Genomic DNA, 21,994 nt, shown 5'->3' on the forward strand with positions numbered 1-21,994 from the left:
GCAGTCACATCAAATAGGTTTCCAGTATGGCAATCAATGTCCTTAAAGAGTTTCAATTAATGGTTTAGGAAATGGCTTTTATAAAATGGAAAAAAAACAGATGAGATGTGAAATTATATTTTCAAACTTAATCCCTGAACTGTTATATGGTTTCAGTGTCTGCTGAGCATATGGAGGGCCAGGATAAATGGATTTTAGTGACAAATGAATTCAGAAACCATGTTGCAGATATGTTTTGTTATAATGGAATAGGCCCAAAAAGCACACATGGAAAAACTGCTGGTTTGAGAATCAGGAAACCCTGATTTTAGTTATATTTCTGCTATTTGTGAGATGTGGAACATTGAGCAAGTTACTTGGTCTCTCTAAGGGCTAAATTCTTCTGCTACAAAAGAATAAAACTATTCATAGCACCAACTTCAACTTCTTCACAGCTAGGCTATAAGGATCATCTAGAAGCATGGATATGTGTTTTTTACAAACAGTTTACAAACCCTAAAGTGTTTTACAAACACAAAAGACTGTTGTAGACACTGAAAACTAAACAAATCAGAAATCCAGAAGGTGTTTCAGTTTCTGATCAAACCATAGCATAAGAACATCATGTGCTATTGGGGAATACTAAAGAAGAATGCACCAAAACCAAGTGTAGTCCACAAAGTTCTTAGAGTTCTCAGAGGAAGACCATTTTCCTTCTCTATGCATGAATATGGTCCACACATCCAACAACAGCAGATGGCAGCCCTGGAAGGCTGAGATGCCTGCATGGAATACCCTGAGCTCTCCCGTTCCCACTATGGCTGGCCCCTCTTCACCTAATGGCCCTGAGTAAGGTCACCTAGAGAATTCAATACCCAGAGCCCTTGAGAATGCAAAGATGTAAAAAGGAAAGTTTTTGTCACATGCACATTGAAAAATATCAAGTGGCCTCAAGAAAGCAAAAAAAAAATTACTCTAAAGCTTTTGACAACAGTAACAGAATAGTTTTTATATCTCTGAATAATTCCTGAAAAATCTAATAAAAGTAGATCAACATGACAACAAAACCAAATACCCATGGATAAATTTACACTTGCTAACAAGGTATCCCAAAGATTGTGGGGAGTAATAAACAATGCATAGCCACAAGGCCTACAAGGAATCAGGGACTAAGTGAGAGGAAACAGAATGGAACCAAAAGGCATAGGAATGAAGTGGAATGGGAAAACACCAAAATGTCCTCTGGAGGGTGCTGTGGGCCAGTCTGAGGAGAGCAGCTCACACTGGGCCTGATCTTGTCCAAACTAATAGGTGAAAGTGAGTCCCAAAGGGAAGCCCTGAATTGATGTAAGCAGTATGAGTGCCTCTGAACTCTCACAACCAACCAGCCCAGTCTCTCTTCTAGAATAAAGCTCCACATTGGGGACAAATAAATGGGAGTAGATTCAATAATAAGCTGGATAAGCACAATAGAGACAAAGCAAAGCAAAGATGTAAATAAACATGGAAAAGGGAAGCAGAGAGGAATGTCAAAAAGCAAGCCGCCATCTTATAAAATACTTCATCGCGCAAAAGAAAAGAGAGCTTAATGACGTTATAAAAGCTATTTTGCACTACATATCCTTCTAAAACTTCACAAAATGTGCTTTTTATACAAATATGAATACAAAAGGATCAGGATCAAATCCCATAGAAAGTTATTAAAGAATAAAAAAGGGAGAGAAAGAAGCAAAATAACATCCTTACCAATAACAAAAGCAAACCAGAAAGAAATGCCCACAAAACAAATCCAAATCCCCAAATCCTAACCTACTATTAAAAAAAAAAAACCTAAAAGATATTAAGTAAATGATACAAGACAAGAACGAACAATATATAAATTAGAATTAGAAAAACACTAAAATGAGTTGACAGAATTCAGGAAAAATTTAAATAACAAAGAAAAATAATTTTTGAAATGGAGACTAAACCAGAATGAAGACAAACAAAACAGTTAATCCCTTAAGCAAGTAAAACATGAAAATATTTTTTTAAATAAAAGAAGGAACTAATATGAGAGAAAAATGACAAATATTGAAGATAGGGGGAAAAAAGATTCAGCATATGTATAATAGGAGTCACTGAAGAAGAAATCTAAAGCAACTAAATAGAACCAATACCAAAAATTATAAAGAAAACATTCCTGAAATAAAAATATAAAACACTTACAGCTACATTTTAAACTACATATTGAAAAAGCACACCATATATTTAACTGACCAAAATGACCTATGAAAAAAAAATTATTATAGCAAAATTAATGGACTTCAAAGAAAAAGAAAAAAAAGACTTTGTTGGGAATCTAAGCAAAAAGAGAAAGTCACTTAAAAGGGAAAGATAATTAGATTGTCATGAGACTTTTCAACTTCAATACTTTATCCTCTAAGAAAATGAAATAATATTTTTAGATAAACAAGGAAAAAAGAATATATGTCAAAGATTTTATATACAGAAAAACTGAATTTCAATTACAAAGGGTATATACAAAATGTTATCAATATGCAAAGACTCAGAAAGAATATCGCTTCCATGAATTTTTCATGAGGAATCTATTGCAGAATGAAATTCCATCACCCAAACTGATGAGAGAGTTTTCACCATTAATTCCTGGTTACCTGTAGAACTAATACTAAATGATTATTTAAAAGGAGGGATTATAATACATATGAATATATGCTCTGAAAATGTATAGTATGTTGAATTTTAATAGGAGGAGGGAATTGGGAGAACAAATGCAAAAATAAGATTGGTGGTAGCTGTTTTGCATATATAGGAGATAAAGAAAATAATGTATTTTATTATTATAATATCAGTCTATCAGCCCTGGTGTCCTTCAGAATCAGTATTCTCAGAGTGGAAGAAAGAACGAAAATACAGACAATATAGAAGACATTTAGTAGAAACCCAGCAGTCCTAAATTGAAAGCAGTGATAATAACCTTCTCAGTTATTTTATCTTTAAAATAGAAACAGATTAAGCTCTGTTCCTGAAAAGCCTAGAAACAATGACTATGACTAAACCAGTAGCAATAAGACTTAGTGATACCCAGAAAATGGTCTTGAACTATAATTTCTCCAGGTCTGTGGCAAGAAATGTGTACAATAAGCCTGGGACATCTTGCCACACCAGGTAGCAAGGAAACAATGAAAGACAATGTAACATGTAGAACCAACTTAAAGAGGCTTCCATTGTTCAAAATATGAGCTTCAATAAGGATAAAACTGAGATTCAGAGAGAGCAGAACGAGAAGCCACAAGAAGCAGAGAGTCCACCAGCCAGCGATCTTTGGGGATGAAGAAGGAAAATGTCTTCTGGGGAGCTTTATGAAACAGGAAGCCAGGAGAAGAAGCTAGCAGATGACGATGCCATGTTTGCCATGAGCCCTTCCAGCTGAGAGAGAAGCCCTGACTGTGTTCACCACATGCCTTCTCACTTGCGAGAGAGACCCTGAACTTCATCGGCCTTCTTGAATCAAGGGGACTTCCGGAGAAGATGGCGGCTTAGTAAGATGCACAGGTCTTAGTTCCTCCTCTAGAACAGCTACTAAAGAAACAGAAACGGTACAGAACAGCTCCGGGAGCCACGACAGAGACCAAAAAGACAGCGTACCCCATTCTGGAATGGCTGAACTGGCTGGGAGAATCCAGTGCCGTGAGATCCCCGAGGGGTGCGCGCTTCCCGGGGCCGTGGCGGTTGGCGGCCAGAGCCCCTCCCTCCCTCCTTCCCGGGCCGGCTGGGAGATTTGGACAGGCAGTCCCCTCAAGCTGTGGCAGCCAGCGCCCCCCCCCCACGCACAGATTCCCAGGCCGGCTGGGAGATTTGGATCGGCACTCCCCCAAGCCACTTTGGCTGTCGACCCTCGCCCACAGCGAGGGTCTTCCAAAGTTAAAGGAGCCACAGCATCTTTTCCTGGTGGAACCCGCAGACAGACGAGCACCTCATACCGGGCAGGATAAGAAAAACAGAGCTCAGAGATTTCACAGGAAAATTTTTCACCCTGCTGGGTCACACACCCAGGGAAATCTGATTAAATGCGCAGACGCCTGCAAAAAATAACGGATCACGCCAGGAAAATTGAAGATATGGCTCAGTCAAAGGAACAAACCAATAGTTCAAATGAGATACAGGAGTTGAGACAACTAATTCTGAATATACGAACAGAAATGGAAAACCCCTTCAAAAACCAAATCAATAAATTGAGGGAGGACATGAAGAAGGCAAGGGATGAACAAAAAGAAGAAATGGAAAGTATGAAAAAACAAATCACAGAACTTATGGAATTGAAGGAAAAAGTAGAAAAGATGGAAAAAACAATGGATACCTACAAAGGTAGATTTAAAGAGACAGAGGCTAGAATTAGTGAACTGGAGGATGGAACATCTGAATTCCAAAAAGAAACAGAAACTATAGGGAAAAGAATGGAAAAATTTGAGCAGGGGCTCAGGGAACTTAATGATAATATGAAGCGCACAAGTATACGTGTGGTGGGTGTCCCAGAAGGAGAAGAGAAGGGAAAAGGAGGAGAAAAACTAATGGAAGAAATTATCACTGAAAATTTCCCAACTCTTATGAAAGACCTAAAATTACAGATCCAAGAAGTGCAGCCCACCCCAAAGAGAATAGATCCAAATAGGCATTCTCTAAGACACTTACTAGTTAGAATGTCAGAGGTCAAAGAGAAAGAGAAGATCTTTAAAGCAGCAAGAAAAAAACAATCCATCACATACAAGGGAAACCCAATATGACTATGTGTAGATTTCTCAGCAGAAACTATGGAGGCAAGAAGACAGTGGGATGATATATTTAAATTACTAAAAGAGAAAAACTGCCAACCAAGACTTCTATATCCAGCAAAATTGTCCTTCAAAAATGAGGGAGAAATTAAAACATTTTCAGACAAAAAGTCACTGAGAGAATTTGTGACCAAGAGACCAGTTCTGCAAGAAATACTAAAGGGAGCACTAGAGTCAGATACAAAAAGACAGAAGAGAGAGGTATGGAGAAGAGTGCAGAAAGAAGGAAAATCAGATATGATACATACAATACAAAAGGCAAAATGGTAGAGTAAAATATTATACAAACAGTAATAACACTAAATGTCAATGGACCGAATTCCCCAATCAAAAGACATAGACTGGCAGAATGGATTAAAAAACAGGATCCTTCTATATGCTGTCTACAGGAAACACATCTTAGACCCAAAGATAAACATAGGTTGAAAGTGAAAGGTTGGGAAAAGATATTTCATGCAAATAACAACCAGAAAAGAGCAGGAGTAGCTATACTAATATCCAACAAATTAGACTTCAAATGTAAAACAGTCAAAAGAGACAAAGAAGGACACTATCTACTAATAAAAGGAACAATTAAACAAGAAGACATAACAATCATAAATATTTACGCACTAAACCAGAATGCCCCAAACTACGTGAGGAATACACTGCAATCACTGAAAAGGGAAATAGACACATCTACCATAATAGTTGGAGACTTCAATTCGCCACTCTCATCAATGGACAGAACATCTAGACAGAGGATCAATAAAGAAACAGAGAATTTGAATATTACAATAAATGAGCTAGACTGAACAGACATTTATAGGACATTGCACCCCACAACAGCAGGATACACCTTTTTCTCAAGTGCTCATGGATCATTCTCAAAGACAGACCATATGCTGGGTCACAAAGCAAGTCTCAACAAATTTAAAAAGATTGAAATCATACACAACACTTTCTCGGATCATAAAGGAATAAAGTTGGAAATCAACAATAGGCAGAGTGCCAGAAAATTCACAAATACATGGAGGCTCAACAACACACTCTTAAACAACAAGTGGGTCAAGGAAGAAATTGCAAGAGAAATTAGTAAATATCTCAAGGCGAATGAAAACGAAAACACAACATATCAAAACCTATGGGACGTAGCAAAGGCAGTGCTAAGAGGGAAATTTATTGCTCTAAATGCCTATATCAGAAAAGAAGAAAAGGCAAAAATGCAGGAATTAACTGTCCACTTGGAAGAAATGGAGAAAGAACAGCAAACTGACCACAAAGCAAGCAAAAGGAAAGAAATAACAGAGATTAGAGCAGAAATAAATGAAATTGAAAACATGAAAACAATAGAGAAAATCAATAAGACCAGAAGTTGGTTCTATGAGAAAATCAATAAGATTGATGGGCCCTTAGCAAGATTGACAAAAAGAAGAACAGAGAGGACGCAAATAAATAAGATCAGAAATGGAAGAGGAGACATAACCACTGACCTCACAGAAATAAAGGAGGTAATATCAGGATACTATGAACAACTTTACGTTAATAAATACAACAATTTAGATGAAATGGACAGGTTCCTGGAAAGACATGAACAACTAACTTTGACTCAATAAGAAATAGATGACCTCAAAAAACCAATCACAAGAAATTGAATCAGTCATTCAAAAGCTTCCCAAAAAGAAAAGTCCAGGACCAGATGGCTTCACATGTGAATTCTACCAAACATTCCAGAAAGAATTAGTACCAACTCTCCCCAAACTCTTCAAAAAAATTGAAGTGGAGGGAAAGCTACCTAATTCATTCTGTGAAGCCAACATCACACCCATACCAAAACCAGGCAAAGATATTACAAAAAAAGAAAACTACAGACCAACCTCTCTAATGAATATAGATGCAAAAATCCTCAACAAAAATCTAGCAAATCGAATCCAGCAACACATTAAAAGAAGTATACATCATGACCAAGTAGGATTCATCCCAGGTATGCAAAGATGGTTCAACATAAGAAAATCAATTAATGTAATACACCATACCAACAAATCAAACCAGAAAAATCACATGATCATCTCAATTGATGCAGAGAAGACATTTGACAAGATTCAACATCCTTTCCTGTTGAAAACACTTCAAAAGATAGGAATACAAGGGAACTTCCTTAAAATGATAGAGGGAATATATGAAAAACCCACAGCTAATATCATCCACAATGGAGAAAAATTGAAAACTTTCCCCCTAAGATCAGGAACAAGACAAGGATATCCATTATCACCACTATTATTCAACATCATGTTGGAGGTTCTAGCCAGAGCAATTAGATAAGAAAAAGAAATACAAGGCATCAAAATTGGAAAGGAAGAAGTAAAACTATCACTGTTTGCAGACGATATGATACTATATGTCGAAAACTCGGAAAAATCCACAGCAAAACTACTAGAGCTAATAAATGAGTAATGAGTACAGCAAAGTAGCAGGTTACAAGATCAACATTCAAAAATCTGTATGATTTCTATACACTAGCAACAAACAAGCTGAGGGGGAAATCAAGAAACGAATCCCATTTACAATTGCAACTAAAAGAAAAAAATACCTAGGAATAAATTTAACTAAAGAGACAAAAAACCTATACAAAGAAAACTACAAAAAACTGTTAAAAGAAATCACAGAAGACCTAAATAGATGGAAGGGCATACCGTGTTCATGGATTGGAAGACTAAATATAGTTAAGATGTCAATCCTACCTAAATTGATTTACAGATTCAATGCAATACCAATCAAAATCCCAACAACTTATTTTTCAGAAATAGAAAAACCAATAAGCAAATTTATCTGGAAGGGCAGGGTGCCCCGAATTGCTAAAAGTATCTTGAGAAAAAAAAAAAACGAAGCTGGAGGTCTCACGCTGCCTGACTTTAAGGCATATTATGAAGCCACAGTGGTCAAAACAGCATGGTATTGGCATAAAGATAGATATATCGACCAATGGAATCGAATGGAGTGCTCAGATATAGACCCTCTCATCTATGGACATCTGATCTTTGATAAGGCAGTCAAGCCAACTCACCTGGGACAGAACAGTCTCTTCAATAAATGGTGCCTAGAGAACTGGATATCCATATGCAAAAGAATGAAAGAGGACCCATATCTCACACTCTATACAAAAGTTAACTCAAAATGGATCACAGATCTAAACATTAGGTCTAAGACCATAAAACAGTTAGAGGAAAATGTAGGGAGATATCTTATGAAACTTACAATTGGAGGTGGTTTTATGGACCTTAAACCTAAAGCGAGAGCACTGAAAAAAGAAATAAATAAATGGGAGCTCCTCAAAATTAAACACTTTTGTGCATCAAAGTACTTCATCAAGAAAGTAGAAAGACAGCCTACACAATGGGAGACAATATTTGGAAACAACATATCAGATAAAGGTCTAGTATCCGGAATTTATAAAGAGATTGTTCAACTCAACAACAAAAAGACAGCCAACCCAATTACAAACTGGGAAAAAGACTTAACAGACACCTCTCAGAAGAGGAAATACAAATGGTCAAAAGGCACATGAAGAGATGCTCAATGTCCCTGGCGATTAGAGAAATGCAAATCAAAACCACAATGAGATATCATCTCACACCCACCAGAATGGCCATTATCAACAAAACAGAAAATGACAAGTGCTGGAGAGGATGTGGAGAAAGAGGCACACTTATCCTCTGTTGGTGGGAAGGTCAAATGGTGCAACCACTGTGGAAGGCAGTTTGGCGGTTCCTCAAAAAACTGAATATAGAATTGCCATATGACCCAGCAATACCGTTGCTAGGTATCTACTCAGAGGACTTAAGGGCAAAGACACAAACGGACATTTGCACACCAATGTTTATAGTAGCATTATTTACAATTGCAAAGAGATGGAAACAGCCAAAATGTCCATCAACAGACGAGTGGCTAAACAAACTGTGGTATATACATACGATGGAATATTATGCAGCTTTAAGACAGAATAAACTTAAGAAGCATGTAATAACATGGATGGACCTAGAGAACATTATGCTGAGTGAGTCTAGTCAAAAACTAAAAGACAAATATTGTATGGTCCCACTGATGTGAACCGACATTCGAGAATAAACTTGGAATATGTCATTGGTGACAGAGACCAGCAGGAGTTAGAAACAGGGTAAGATAATGGGTAATTGGAGCTGAAGGGATACAGACTTTGCAACAGGACTAGATACAAAAACTCAAAAATGGACAGCACAATACTACCTAATTGTAATTTAATTATGTTAAAACACTGAATGAAGCTGCATCTGAGCTATAGTTTTGTTTGTTTGTTTGTTAGTGTTTTTGTTTTTTTTCCTTTTTTATATATTTTTTATTTTTTATTTTTATTATTATTTTTATTTTTTTCTCTATATCATTTTATTTCTTTTTCTGTTGTTTTGCTAGTTCTTTTCCTAAATCGATGCATTGTACTAAGAAATGATGATCATACATCTATGTGATGATATTAAGAATTACTGATTGGCATATGTAGAATGGAATGATTTCTAAATGTTTTGTTAATTTTTTTTAATTAATAAAAAAAATAAGGATAAAACTTACAAGGGATTTAAGCCTATGAAATATATTTAAATTCATAATGACATTTTTAAAACTAATTTATCACCTTCAGAAGATGAGAGAAACCGATTTATCATCTTAAAAGACAGTATTTTAAAAACTGGTAAGTAAAGCGCAAAAGAAAGCATTTATTCTGCCGTTCCTTAAAACTATACCACTGAATAACCAAATAGTAGATAAACACCTTTTTCTTAAGGCATTCCAAATATTAAATTTACAAGAAATGTTAAAATTGCACTGTGACCATTTTGCAGCAAAATAATTTATTGGATCTTGGCATTGAGAATCAATGACTGTTAAAATCAGAAAAGAGACAACTAAACATTGTGTGCCTCCTAAAAAAATTAATGAAAAAAAAACCCTTACCACCTGTAATTATGCCAAAGAGATCCACCCTAAGTCTGATCAAAACTGAGGATCCCACCACCATTTGGAAATGCAAAGGACAGAGAAACAATCACTCTATCAGCACAAGGCAAGGAATATAAAACTCCACGGGTTGAATAGCCTGGGATCATCAAAGATGAATAGGAAGGAAAATAAAGTGATGGAGGAAGAGAATTTTGATCACAAGACTTAAAGGACATACTGAATTTAAAAAAAAAAATTAACATGACAAGAGTGTCTAGGGATGTATCCATGCAAAAGAAAACTATAAATAAAGACAAGCGAGTGATTACTATAAAAGGCAGGATACAGCGGTACGGCAGTGGCTCAGTGGCAGAGTTCTCACCTGCCATGCCAGAGACACGGGTTTAATTCCCCGTGCCTGCCTATGTGAAAAAAAAAAAAAAAAGTCTGGATAATGGTTAATTTGGGGAGTGTTTTTGATTTGCTACAGCTGCCAGAATGCAACATACCACAAAAAGGTTGGATTTTTACAATAAGGTTTATTAACTTACAATTTACAGTTTTTAAGTCATGAAAATATACAATTTAGGTCCTCAAGAGGATGACGCCTGGACTCTGAAGACAGGCTGCTGGCACCTGGAACACCTCCATTACATGGCTGGCATCTGCTGGTCCTTCACTCCCAGCTTTCATTGATTTCGGCTTCTGGTTCCCATGTCTTGTTCTCTGAGCTTCTATGGGTCCTCTCCCAGCTTCTCTGGGGCTTTTCTCTATGAGCTTCTCTTAATTTCATCTCCTATAAAGGATGGCAATAAAAGGATTACAACTTACCTTGGGGCAACTCCTCAATTCAAATAATCTAATCAAAAGGACCTACCTGCAACAGGTCTGCACCCACAGGAGTGGATTAAAAGAACATGGGCTTTTCTAGGGTACAGAACAACTTCACACCAGCACACGGGGGGAAGGAAGTTCCTGTGATTGGAATGAGGCACATGGAGATCCTACAGGGTGGTCCGACAAAAATAAATTTCTTAGACCAGGAAGTAGTTAATGAGGTGTTCACTTTTTAGTAATTAATGAAGCTGTACATTAATTTTGTACAGTTTTCTGTATCTGTGTTTTCTTTTATAATTTAAAAAGAATTTCAAAAATTCAACCCAATTATTTCTAACTTCATGATGCATTCATAAGTTAATTATGGAGAAAGGAAAATATTTAAGGTATTTTAATTATTCATTTAATATATGCAAGATAATTAGCCATTTGATAAAAGTACTAAGACATTAGTGTGTAACTAATTTGCAGACTTTAACTAATTGTTATTAATTGAACTAATTTATTAAGAAATTTATTATTATTTTACTTTATCATTTTAAATTCTCTTTTCTTTTATTTGAGATGTTAAGGGTTTACAGAAAAATCATGCATGAATAAAGGATTCCCATATACCATACTATTATTAAAACCTTGTATTAGTAGGGAACATTTGTTACAATTGCTGAAAGCACATTTTTTGTAATTATACTATTAACTATAGATGATGGTTTACCTTAAGATTCACTGTGTGTTGTACACATCCATAGATTTTTAAAAATTTATTCTAGTAACATATATACAATCTAAAAATTTACTCTTTTAACCACATTCAAATATATAATTCAATGCTTTTAATTATGTTTATGGTGTTGTGTGACCATCCCCACCATCCATTATCAAAACTTTTCCATAATTCCAAATAGAAACTCTGCACAAATTAAGCATTAACTCCTTATTGCCTATCCCCGCCACCCCTCATGGTAAACTATATTATAGATTCTGACTCCAATTCTTAGAGCCTAATTATTTTACATCATGAGGTCATACAATATTTGCCCTTCTGTATTTGGCTTATTTCACTCAACATGATGTCTTCAAGGTTCATTCCCATTGTCACATGGATCAGAATTCCATTCCCTTTTACAGCTGAATAACATTCCATTGTACACATATATCACATTTTTTTTATTCAATCACATGCTTATGGACACTTTGGTTGCTTACATCTTTTGGTAATTGTGAAGAATACCTCTGTGAACATTGGTGTGCAAGTATCTGTTCAAGTTCTTAGTTTCAATAATTTGGGGTACATACCAAGAAGTGGGACTGCCAAATCATTTAGTAATTCTCTATTTAACTATTCAAGAAACTTCCAAAATGTCATCCACAACAGCTACAAAATTTTACATTCCCACAGTGAAGGTGAATTCCCCTTGTTTTTCAACATCCACTCCAACACTTCAAATTTTCCATTTTTTTAAATAGCAGCCATTCTAGTGGGCATGAAATGCTATCTCATTGAGGACTTGATCTTCATTTTCTTAATGGCTAATGATGTTGAGCATTTTTTCATGAGGGGCTTTTGGCTGTTGGTATATCTTTTGAAGAACTGTCTATTTAAGTCTTTTGCCCATTTTTAATGCAATTTTATTGAGCTATATTCACATGATCATTCAAAATATACAATCAAAGATTCACAGTATCATCGTATAGTTGTGCAATCAATTTCTGAACACTTACATTATTCAAAAAAAATAATAAAAAGAAAACCCCAAACATCCCCTACACCTTATTCTCCCCTATTATTTTTATTTTTGTCTTTATTTTCTTACTCATCTGCCCGCACACTAGATAAAGGGAGCATCAGTCACAATGTTTTCACAATCACATGTTCACAACAGGAAAGCTATATAGCTATACAATCATCTTCAAGAATCAAGGCTACTGGATTACAGTTCAAAACAGTTTCAGGTGTTTCCTTCTAGCTATTCTAATACACTATACACTAAGAACGAAAGAGGAATGTTTATACAACATCAGAATAACCTCCAGAATGACCTCTTGACTCTATTTGAAACCTCTCAGCCACTAAAACTTTATTTTGTTTCATTTCTTTTCCCTCTTTTGGTCAAGAAGGCCTTCTCAGTCACATGATGCCAGGGCCAGGCTCATCTCTGGGATGATAGATGCCAGGGAGATTTACACCCCTGGGAGTCATGTCCCACATAGAGGGAAAGGCAGTGAGTTCACCTGCAGAGTTGGTTTAGAGAGAAAGGCCACATCTGAGCAACAAAAGAGGTTCTTTGGTGGTGATTCTTAGGCACAAATATGAGTAGGCTTAGCTTCTTCTTTGTAGGAATAAGTTTCACAAGGGCAAACCCTAAATTTGATGGCTTAACCTATTAAATTGCTGGTCTCCAGTGCTTGCAAGAATATCGGGAATTTCCCAAGAGGGGAAATTTAATATATATATTTAATATATATTTAATATGTATTAATATTTCCACATTTCCCTCCAGTCCTTCTAAGGGACTTTGCAAACACTTTTTTTAATTTTCTTCTCAGATTACTCTGGGATTATTGGGGCATCACACTGACCTAGTGTGATCTTACTCCCTATTCAAGGTTCCATGAAATTATGGTGCTCAAATAAACTGACCGTACAAGTTAAATTAGCTAGTGTGCTACAGAAAATACAATTTTTTGCCCATTTTTAAATTGGTTTGTTCATCTTTTTGTTGTTGAGTTGTAGGATTTCACTGTATTCTGGATTTATACCCTTATCAGATTTATAGTTTCCAAATATTTTCTCCCATTGTATAAATTGTTATTTTACTTTCATAATAAAACCTGCTGATACACAAAAGTTATTAATTTTTAAGAGATCCCATCTATCTATTTTTCCTTATTTGTGTGTGTGCGCTTTGGGTTTAAAGTCTAAGAAGCCATTGTATAACACAAAGTCCTGAAGATACTTCCCTACATTTTCTTCTATGTGTTTTACAGTGCTGGTTCTTATCTTCAGGTCTCAGATACACTTTGAGTTGTTGTTTAGGTATGGTATGAGGCAAGGATAAACCTTTATTCTTTTGCAGATACAGATCCAGTTTTCCCAGCACCCATTGTTGAAAAGACTATCTTTTCCAATTGAGTGATTGTGTTAGTCATGGTTCTCTAGAAAAGCAGAACCAACAGGAGAGATCTATAAATATGATATTAATAAAGGTGTCTGTATTAGTTAGGTTCTCTAGAGAAACAGAATCAACAGGAAATATTCATAAATATAAAATTATAAAAGTGTCTCACTTAACCATGGGAATGTAGAGTCCAAAATCTGTAGGGCAGGCTGTGAAGCCAACGATTCCAATGGAGGGTATGAATGAACTCCAAAGGAGAAGCTCGCCCACCAAAACAGGAAGAGAGCCTGTTTCTTCTGAATCCTCCTTAAAAGGCTTCCAATAATTAGATTAAGATCACTCATTAGAGAAGACACTCCCCTTGGCTGATTACAAATGGAATCAGCTGTGGATGTAGCTGACGTGATCATGATTTAATTCTATGAAATGTCTTCATAGCAAAAGACAGGGAGCACTTGCCCAACCAGACAAACAGGTACCACCACCTGGCCAAGTTGACACATGAACCTGACCATGACAGTCCACCCCTTGTCAGCTTGGGAGCTATACTCATCACCTTAAACCATACCTAATTTCTAAATAGAAAACAATAAAAGACACATTTTTTCCCTCACCTAACAAGACTCAACTGTCCTGTATGCAATGGTGGAAATGGAAGGGTCCAAACTCAGTAGGCTATGAAGCTGACAACTCCAATGAAAGGTCTGGACAAAGTTCACAGGAATGCTGCTGGCTGAAGAATCTCTTCTACCTTAAAAGCCTTCAACTAATCAGATTATCTTGTCATGGGAGACACACCTTAGTTGATCACAGAGTAATCAGCCACAGATGCAATCTACTGACTGATGAGTTATTACACCAGCCTTCGGATTTATCAAACAGTCAAAAAATATCCTTGCAGGCCAGTGTTTGCCTAACCAGACAACTGGGCATAATCGTTTGGATAAGCTGACACCAAAACCTAACCATCACAGTGATCTTCTCCCCCTTGTCAAAAATCAGCTGGCCATAACAATGACAGTTGAATTCTAAACATTTGATTTGATTCCATTGGTCTATATGTCTGTCCCTGTCCCAGTACCATATTGTTTTGATTACTGTGGATTTATACTAAGTTTTAAGATCAGCAAGTATGAGTCTGCCAGCTTGTTCTTCTTTTTCAAACTCGTTTTGTCTATTTGGAGCCACTTACCCTCCCAAATAAATTTGATAATTGACTTTTCCATTTATGCAAAAATAAGCTGTTGTATCTTTATTGGAATTGTGTTGAATCTTTAAATCATTTTGGGTAGAATTGACACCTTTCTACTTTACCAATCACTGAACACAGAAAGTACTACTTTTTATGTAGGTCTTCTTTGATTTCTTTTAGCAATGTTTTGTAGTTTTCTGGATGCAAGTGCTTTACATCCTTGGTTAGATCTATTCCTAGTTACCTAATTCTTTTAGTTGCTATTGTAAATGGAATTTTTTCTTGATTTCTTCTTTCAATTGTTCAATAATAGTGTTATAGTATTACACTATTATAATACTATATACTATATAATAATAGTGTAAGAATAGTGTATAGAAACACTACTGAAGTTTGGGTGTTGATCTTGTACCCCATTACTTCACTGAATTCATTCATTAGCTCTAGGAGCTTTGTTGTTACTTTTTTCAGGGTTTTCTGTATACAGGATCATGTCAACTACAAGTAGGTAAGGTTTACTATTTCCTTTCCAAATTAGATGTCTTTTATTTATTTTTCTTGCCTAATTGCTCTGGCTAAAACTTTTGGTACAAAGTTGCATAACAGTGGTGACACTAGGCATCCTGTCTTGTTCCTGATCTTAGAACATTTTCAGTTTTTCACCATTAAGTCCAATGTTAGCTTAAGTTTTTCATATATACTCTTTATCATATTAAAGAAGTTTCCTTCTATTCCTAGTTTTCTACATAATTTTGTAAAGAAGGGGTGCTGGATTTTGCCAAATGCATTTTCTGCATCAATTGAGAATATTATGTGTTTTTGTTGTTGTTCTTCATTCTATTAATTGATTATCTCATATTGAACCACCATTCCATATTTTGAATATGGAATCCCACCTGATCACAATACATAACTCTTTTAATGTACTGCTATATTCAGTTAGCTATTGTTTTGTTGATGATTTTTGAATCCATATTCGTAAGAGATATTTGTCTGTGATTTTCTTTTCTTATTGTATCTTTACCTGGCTTTGGTATGGGGGTAATGTTGGCTGCATAGAATGAATTAGGGTGTGTTCCCTTTCCTTCCATTTCTGGAGAAGTTTGAGCAGGATTGGTTTAAATTCTTTCTGAAATGTTTGGTAAAATTAGGACTGGTGTTAATCCTTCCTGCAGTGTTGGGTAAAATTCCCCTGAATGGCCCTGGAAGTTTTTGATTATTGACTCAATTTCTATATTAGTTACTGGATTGTTGAGATCTTCTATTTCCTCTTGAATCAGTGTGGGTAGGACTTATAGTTAAATACATAGAACTAAAACACATATAGTATTTATAAGTTAAATTTCATATAATATGAAAAAACTTCCATATTTATATGTTTGTATTCCTCTGCTTAATCTGAGCAGAATCATTAATATGCAAATATCTCACACAGGTACAGGCCTTGAGTAAATTTCTTCCACTGCTAATTCACTGGTACAGTTATGAGTGCTTTGGGATTAGAATTGAATTCTATTTTCTACTTTAGCAAAAGTAAATATAAATCATTGGAAACATTTTTGACCATTTGCATTGTTTTTGGTTACATTGTAGAAAAGACCTTATTAACTCTTCTAACCTCTTTAATTAAAACATACTTAAAATGACAGTCAATCTTTGAGCAAGGTTAAGTGGGTAACTAAAGAATATATTTGTTCATCATATGTTTGGTCTTCTGGATAAATGCACTTCATGAAAAACGTGTTTAATTTCATCTGTTACTGCCAGAAGACTTGGCTAACATCCTTACATAACTGCAGTGAAAATCAGGTCCTGCTGAGAAGTCATTCTCAAAGCAGAGTAGAAAAAGTCACAGATTTTTCAATTAAAATTCTTAGAACAATATTGTATATAGGTGGGTTAGCACTTTTTCTCCCCATGTGGTAAAATAAGCAGACTGATTAACATTCAAACTTCATGGTGGTGACAAGTTATAAGTTAAATTGCACAATGTGGACTAAATACTTGTCACTAAGTGGCCATGAAATCTGACTAATTAAGACAGTCTCAAACTTGAAACATTCATAGAGTGACTGGATAAATAATAAAGGTTTAATTAAAGCCATACTCATTAGACATTAGCTTAGAGAGAATTGACAGCTAGAAAATGCTGACATCCTAACGGGCTAAAAATATGGAAAGATGCTAATCTCTACTATTAATTGAACTTTTCAAAGATCTCGCTTTTTAAATGTAAGTTTAAATCGCACATCAAAAATGAGAAATGTCAATGTTGAGGTCAATCAAGCTATGTTCAATATTCCTAGAAGAATTAAACTGCCTTTCAAATAATATATGTAGAGCTTAAGTAAGTTTGCTTCAAATTCTACATTAAAAGGTTTTGATTTTATGCATATATATATATATTTAGGTTACCTCAACAATTCTACTATAATGCACCTGTGGAGCTTCTAGGTTTAGAAAGACACCATGGGATTAATGCATCGGGGTTATACTGACAAATGCAGCAGAACCCTTACCAAATTTCTTTTTTGACTCAACAGTTCACAGAAATATGAATATGGGCTTTCCCAGTCATTTTCTCATTTGCATTGTGTGGGATATAATGATTCATCATTAATTGTGACATTTTAATACTAAAATATCCAAATGCAAGCACAAAATAACTTGAAATAATGACACATTAGGAAACATTCTATTTTACCTACATGTAAGAAATGTGCAATGGAAGTTTTGAGTGTATTAATTCTCCTTTTAATGCCAGACCATTCAATTTCTCTTGACTATAAAGATTTATTAAAACATTCTATATTAAAAACATATTCTATGAAAATTATGTTATACAAAATATGCTCATTTGAAATAATCTAGTCTTTTTCTTGTTTCTAGCTTTATTCAGATTATAAGGCCATAAAGCCGACACTAGGAATATTTGATAAAAGCATATATATTTGTGATTCCCATTTAATTTGGGATGTGTGGGGAGAAGGAGCTTATGTATGTGTGTGTGAGTGCTTGAAGGATTTTAAGTTAAATGAATAACAGAATCTACGAGGCAGTTTCTTAATCAGAATTGTAATAGCTGTTTCAACCACCTTAGCCTGAAATGGTTTTTACATTTTTTACACAGCTCTAACACTTATCAGCAGTTAATCACATAATATCTTACAGTATTATGCAGATAATATATAATACTGTCTTTGAATTATTATTGAAAGTTAATACAATATTATTTCATTTAGTTTAATGTATTTGTCCCATCACATTTTATGTTCCTTGAAGTCAAGCCTTAGTTCCTCCTTTCTAACTTTTAATTAATGCCACATTCATAGTGTGCATTCCATACATATATGATGACTTTTAATAAAAGTCAAGAACATGCTCTATCAGACACATTTAGGACAGATGTCCACATCTCAAATTAGAACCCTTTTTCACCTTCAAGTAACTGGTGCACTATTTCTGGGTAGAACTAAATGCTCTGTGTAAGCTCTAGTCTTAGAGCTTTCTGCTGCATTGTCTGGTTTATACTAGTTTCTGAATCAACTTGATGTTGAGCACAGCCATGTTTCTGATGAAGCTTAGCAATATGATATTGGTTTGAGACTCGGAGGCACTGCCTTTTAAATCTATAAAGAGGGTCTGTGGATCCCTCTGTAGCTACATTAAGCTTATCTCATGTTCACGATGATGGTTCCAACATAACCCAGGAGTGCATGGATGATTCTGGGATTTCCCCTGATTGCCTGTAACCTCCCACTCATGGTGAGAACCCTGGCTCCCACATCTACTGTCCATCTACGTGATGGTTTACTTTCAGAATAAACACACCGTACTTGCAGAATCAAAAAAAAAAAAAAAAAAAAAAAAAGAGGGTCTGATTATTCAGGAATAATGGCTGTGTGGTTTCCTTTGTCCATGGGTTGGATATCTTCCAACTCCCTACTCCATGCCAGGTATTGCTCTGACAGATATTACATATAAGCTAAAATCTATTAGTTCATTTAATCTTCATTGTAACACTATGAGATAAATATTATTCTGTCCATATTACAGAGGAGATCATTGAAGTATAACGATGTAGTTATGATCACAAATGTAGAAAGGTATTGAAGCTAGGCAGGCTGCGGCCAGAGCACAGGCTCTTAGCCACTATGTAATAGTGCCCAAACAGAAAAGAGTCTGCTCCAGGAGACCCTTCGTCAAATTTCCTTTGGTAGCAATGTCCCTCCTAATAGTCAGCATATTCATTTAAGAACTCCCTTCTTATTTGGGCAAAATAAATAGTATTAGAAAATCATTGTAGACTTGTTTTTTGTTTTTAGTTTTGGGGGGTTGTTTGTTTTGTTTGTTGGTTCGGAGGGTTGTTATTGTTTTGTGCATGCATGCATGTGTGTGTATGTGTGTGTGTGTGTGTGTTATGTGTTTTCTTTTTTTTTATTAATTAAAAAAATTAACTAACACAACATTTAGAAATCATTCCTTTCTACATATACAATCAGTAATTCTTAATATCATCACATAGATGCATATTCATCATTTCTTAGTACATTTGCATCGATTTAGAAAAAGAAATAGCAAAACAACAGAAAAAGAAATAAAACGATAATAGAGAGAAAAAAATAAAAATAAAAAAAAAACTATACCTCAGATGCAGCTTCATTCAGTGTTTTAACATAATTACATTACAATTAGGTAGTATTGTGCTGTCCATTTCTGAGTTTTTGTATCCAGTCTTGTTGCACAGTCTGTATGCCTTCAGCTCCAATTACCCATTATCTTACCCTATTTCTATCTCCTGATGGTCTCTGTTACCAATGACATATTCCAAGTTTATTCTCGAATGTCGGTTCACATCAGTGGGACCATACAGTATTTGTCCTTTAGTTTTTGGCTAGCCTCACTCAGCATAATGTTCTCTAGGTCCATCCATGTTATTACATGCTTCATAAGTTTATTCTGTCTTAAAGTTGCATAATATTCCAACGTGTGTATATACCACAGTTTGTTTAGCCACTCGTCTGTTGATGGACATTTTCGCTGTTTCCATCTCTTTGCAATTGTAAATAATGCTGCTATAAACATTGGTGTGCAAATGTCCGTTTGTGTCTTTGCCCTTAAGTCCTTTGAGTAGATACCTAGCAATGGTATTGCTGGGTCATATGGCAATTCTATATTCAGCTTTTTGAGGAACCGCCAAACTTCCTTCCACAGTGGTTGCACCATTTGACCTTCCCACCAACAGTGGATAAGTGTGCCTCTTTCTCTGCATCCTCTCCAGCACTTGTCATTTTCTGTTTTGTTGATAATGGCCATTCTGGTGGGTGTGAGATGATCTCTCATTGTGTTTTTTTTTTTTTTAATTAATTAAAAAAAATTAACTAATACAACATTTAGAAATCATTCCATTCTACATAGGCAATCAGTAATTCTTAATATCATCACATAGATGTATGATCATTATTTCTTAGTACATTTGCATCGATTTAGAAAAAGAAATAGCAAAACAACAGAAAAAGAAATAAAAATAATATAGAGAAAAAAATAAAAATAAAGAATACAAAAAACATATATAAAAAACAAACAAACAAACAAAAAACTATAGTTCAGATGCAGCTTCATTCAGTGTTTTAACATAATTACATTACAATTAGGTAGTATTGTGCTGTCCATTTTTGAGTTTTTGTATCTAGTCCTGTTGCACAGTCTGTATCCCTTCAGCTCCAATTACCCATTATTTTACCCTGTTTCAAACTCCTGCTGGACTCTGTTACCAATGACATATTCCAAGTTTATTCTCGAATGTCGGTTCACATCAGTGGGACCGACAACACTTGTCATTTTCTGTTTTGTTGATAATGGCCATTCTGGTGGGTGTGAGATGATATCTCATTGTGGTTTTGATTTGCATTTCTCTAATGGCCAGGGACATTGAGCATCTCTTCATGTGCCTTTTGGCCATTTGTATTTCCTCTTCTGAGAGGTGGCTGTTAAGTCTTTTTCCCATTTTGTAATTGGGTTGGCTGTCTTTTTGTTGTTGAGTTGAACAATCTCTTTACAAATTCCGGATACTAGACATTTATCTGATATGTCGTTTTCAAATATTGTCTCCCATTGTGTAGGCTGTCTTTCTACTTTCTTGATGAAGTCCTTTGATGCACAAAAGTGTTTAATTTTGAGGAGCTCCCATTTATTTCTTTCTTTCTTCAGTGCTCTCACTTTAGGTTTAAGGTCCATAAAACCACCTCCAATTGTAAGTTTCATAGGATATCTCCCTACATTTTCCTCTAACTGTTTTATGGTCTTAGACCTAATGTTTAGATCTTTGATCCATTTTGAGTTAACTTTTGTATAGGGTGTGAGATACGGGTCCTCTTTCATTCTTTTGCATATGGATATCCAGTTCTCTAGGCACCATTTATTGAAGAGACTGTTCTGTCCCAGGTGAGTTGGCTTGACTGCCTTATCAAAGATCAGATGTCCATAGATGAGAGGGTCTATATCTGAGCACTCTATTCAATTCCATTGGTCGATATATCTATCTTTATGCCAATACCATGCTGTTTTGACCACTGTGGCTTCATAATATGCCTTAAAGTCAGGCAGCGTGAGACCTCCAGCTTCGTTTTTTTTTTTCTCAAGATACTTTTAGCAATTCGGGGCACCCTGCCGTTCCAGATAAATTTGCTTATTGGTTTTTCTATTTCTGAAAAATAAGTTGTTGGGATTTTGATTGGTATTGCATTGAATCTGTAAATCAATTTAGGTAGGATTGACATCTTAACTATATTTAGTCTTCCAATCCATGAACACGGTATGCCCTTCCATCTATTTAGGTCTTCTGTGATTTCTTTTAACAGTTTTTTGTAGTTTTCTTTGTATAGGTTTTTTGTCTCTTTAGTTAAATTTATTCCTAGGTATTTTTTTCTTTTAGTTGCAATTGTAAATGGAATTCATTTCTTGATTTCCCCCTCAGCTTGTTCATTGCTAGTGTATAGAAATGCTACAGATTTTTGAATATTGATCTTGTAACCTGCTACTTTGCTGTACTCATTTATTAGCTCTAGTAGTTTTGCTGTGGATTT

At 35.3% G+C, this 21,994-nt stretch overlaps 1 long non-coding RNA gene across 1 annotated transcript in view; it reads right to left on the reverse strand.

Annotated features, from left to right (window-relative positions):
- Positions 1–10,337: 10,337 nt before the first annotated feature.
- The window catches only part of LOC143665553 (uncharacterized), a 110,632-nt gene continuing 98,975 nt past the window's right edge, over positions 10,338–21,994 (reverse strand). The window contains exons 6-7 of the long non-coding RNA XR_013167051.1: positions 10,639–10,765; positions 10,338–10,557 (exon numbers count right to left, since the gene is read on the reverse strand). This is a non-coding gene — a long non-coding RNA (uncharacterized LOC143665553). The remainder of the gene's footprint in view (positions 10,558–10,638; positions 10,766–21,994) is intronic.

This window comes from Tamandua tetradactyla, chromosome 21, assembly GCF_023851605.1.
Source record: "Tamandua tetradactyla isolate mTamTet1 chromosome 21, mTamTet1.pri, whole genome shotgun sequence".
Taxonomy (NCBI): Eukaryota; Metazoa; Chordata; class Mammalia; order Pilosa; family Myrmecophagidae; genus Tamandua; species Tamandua tetradactyla.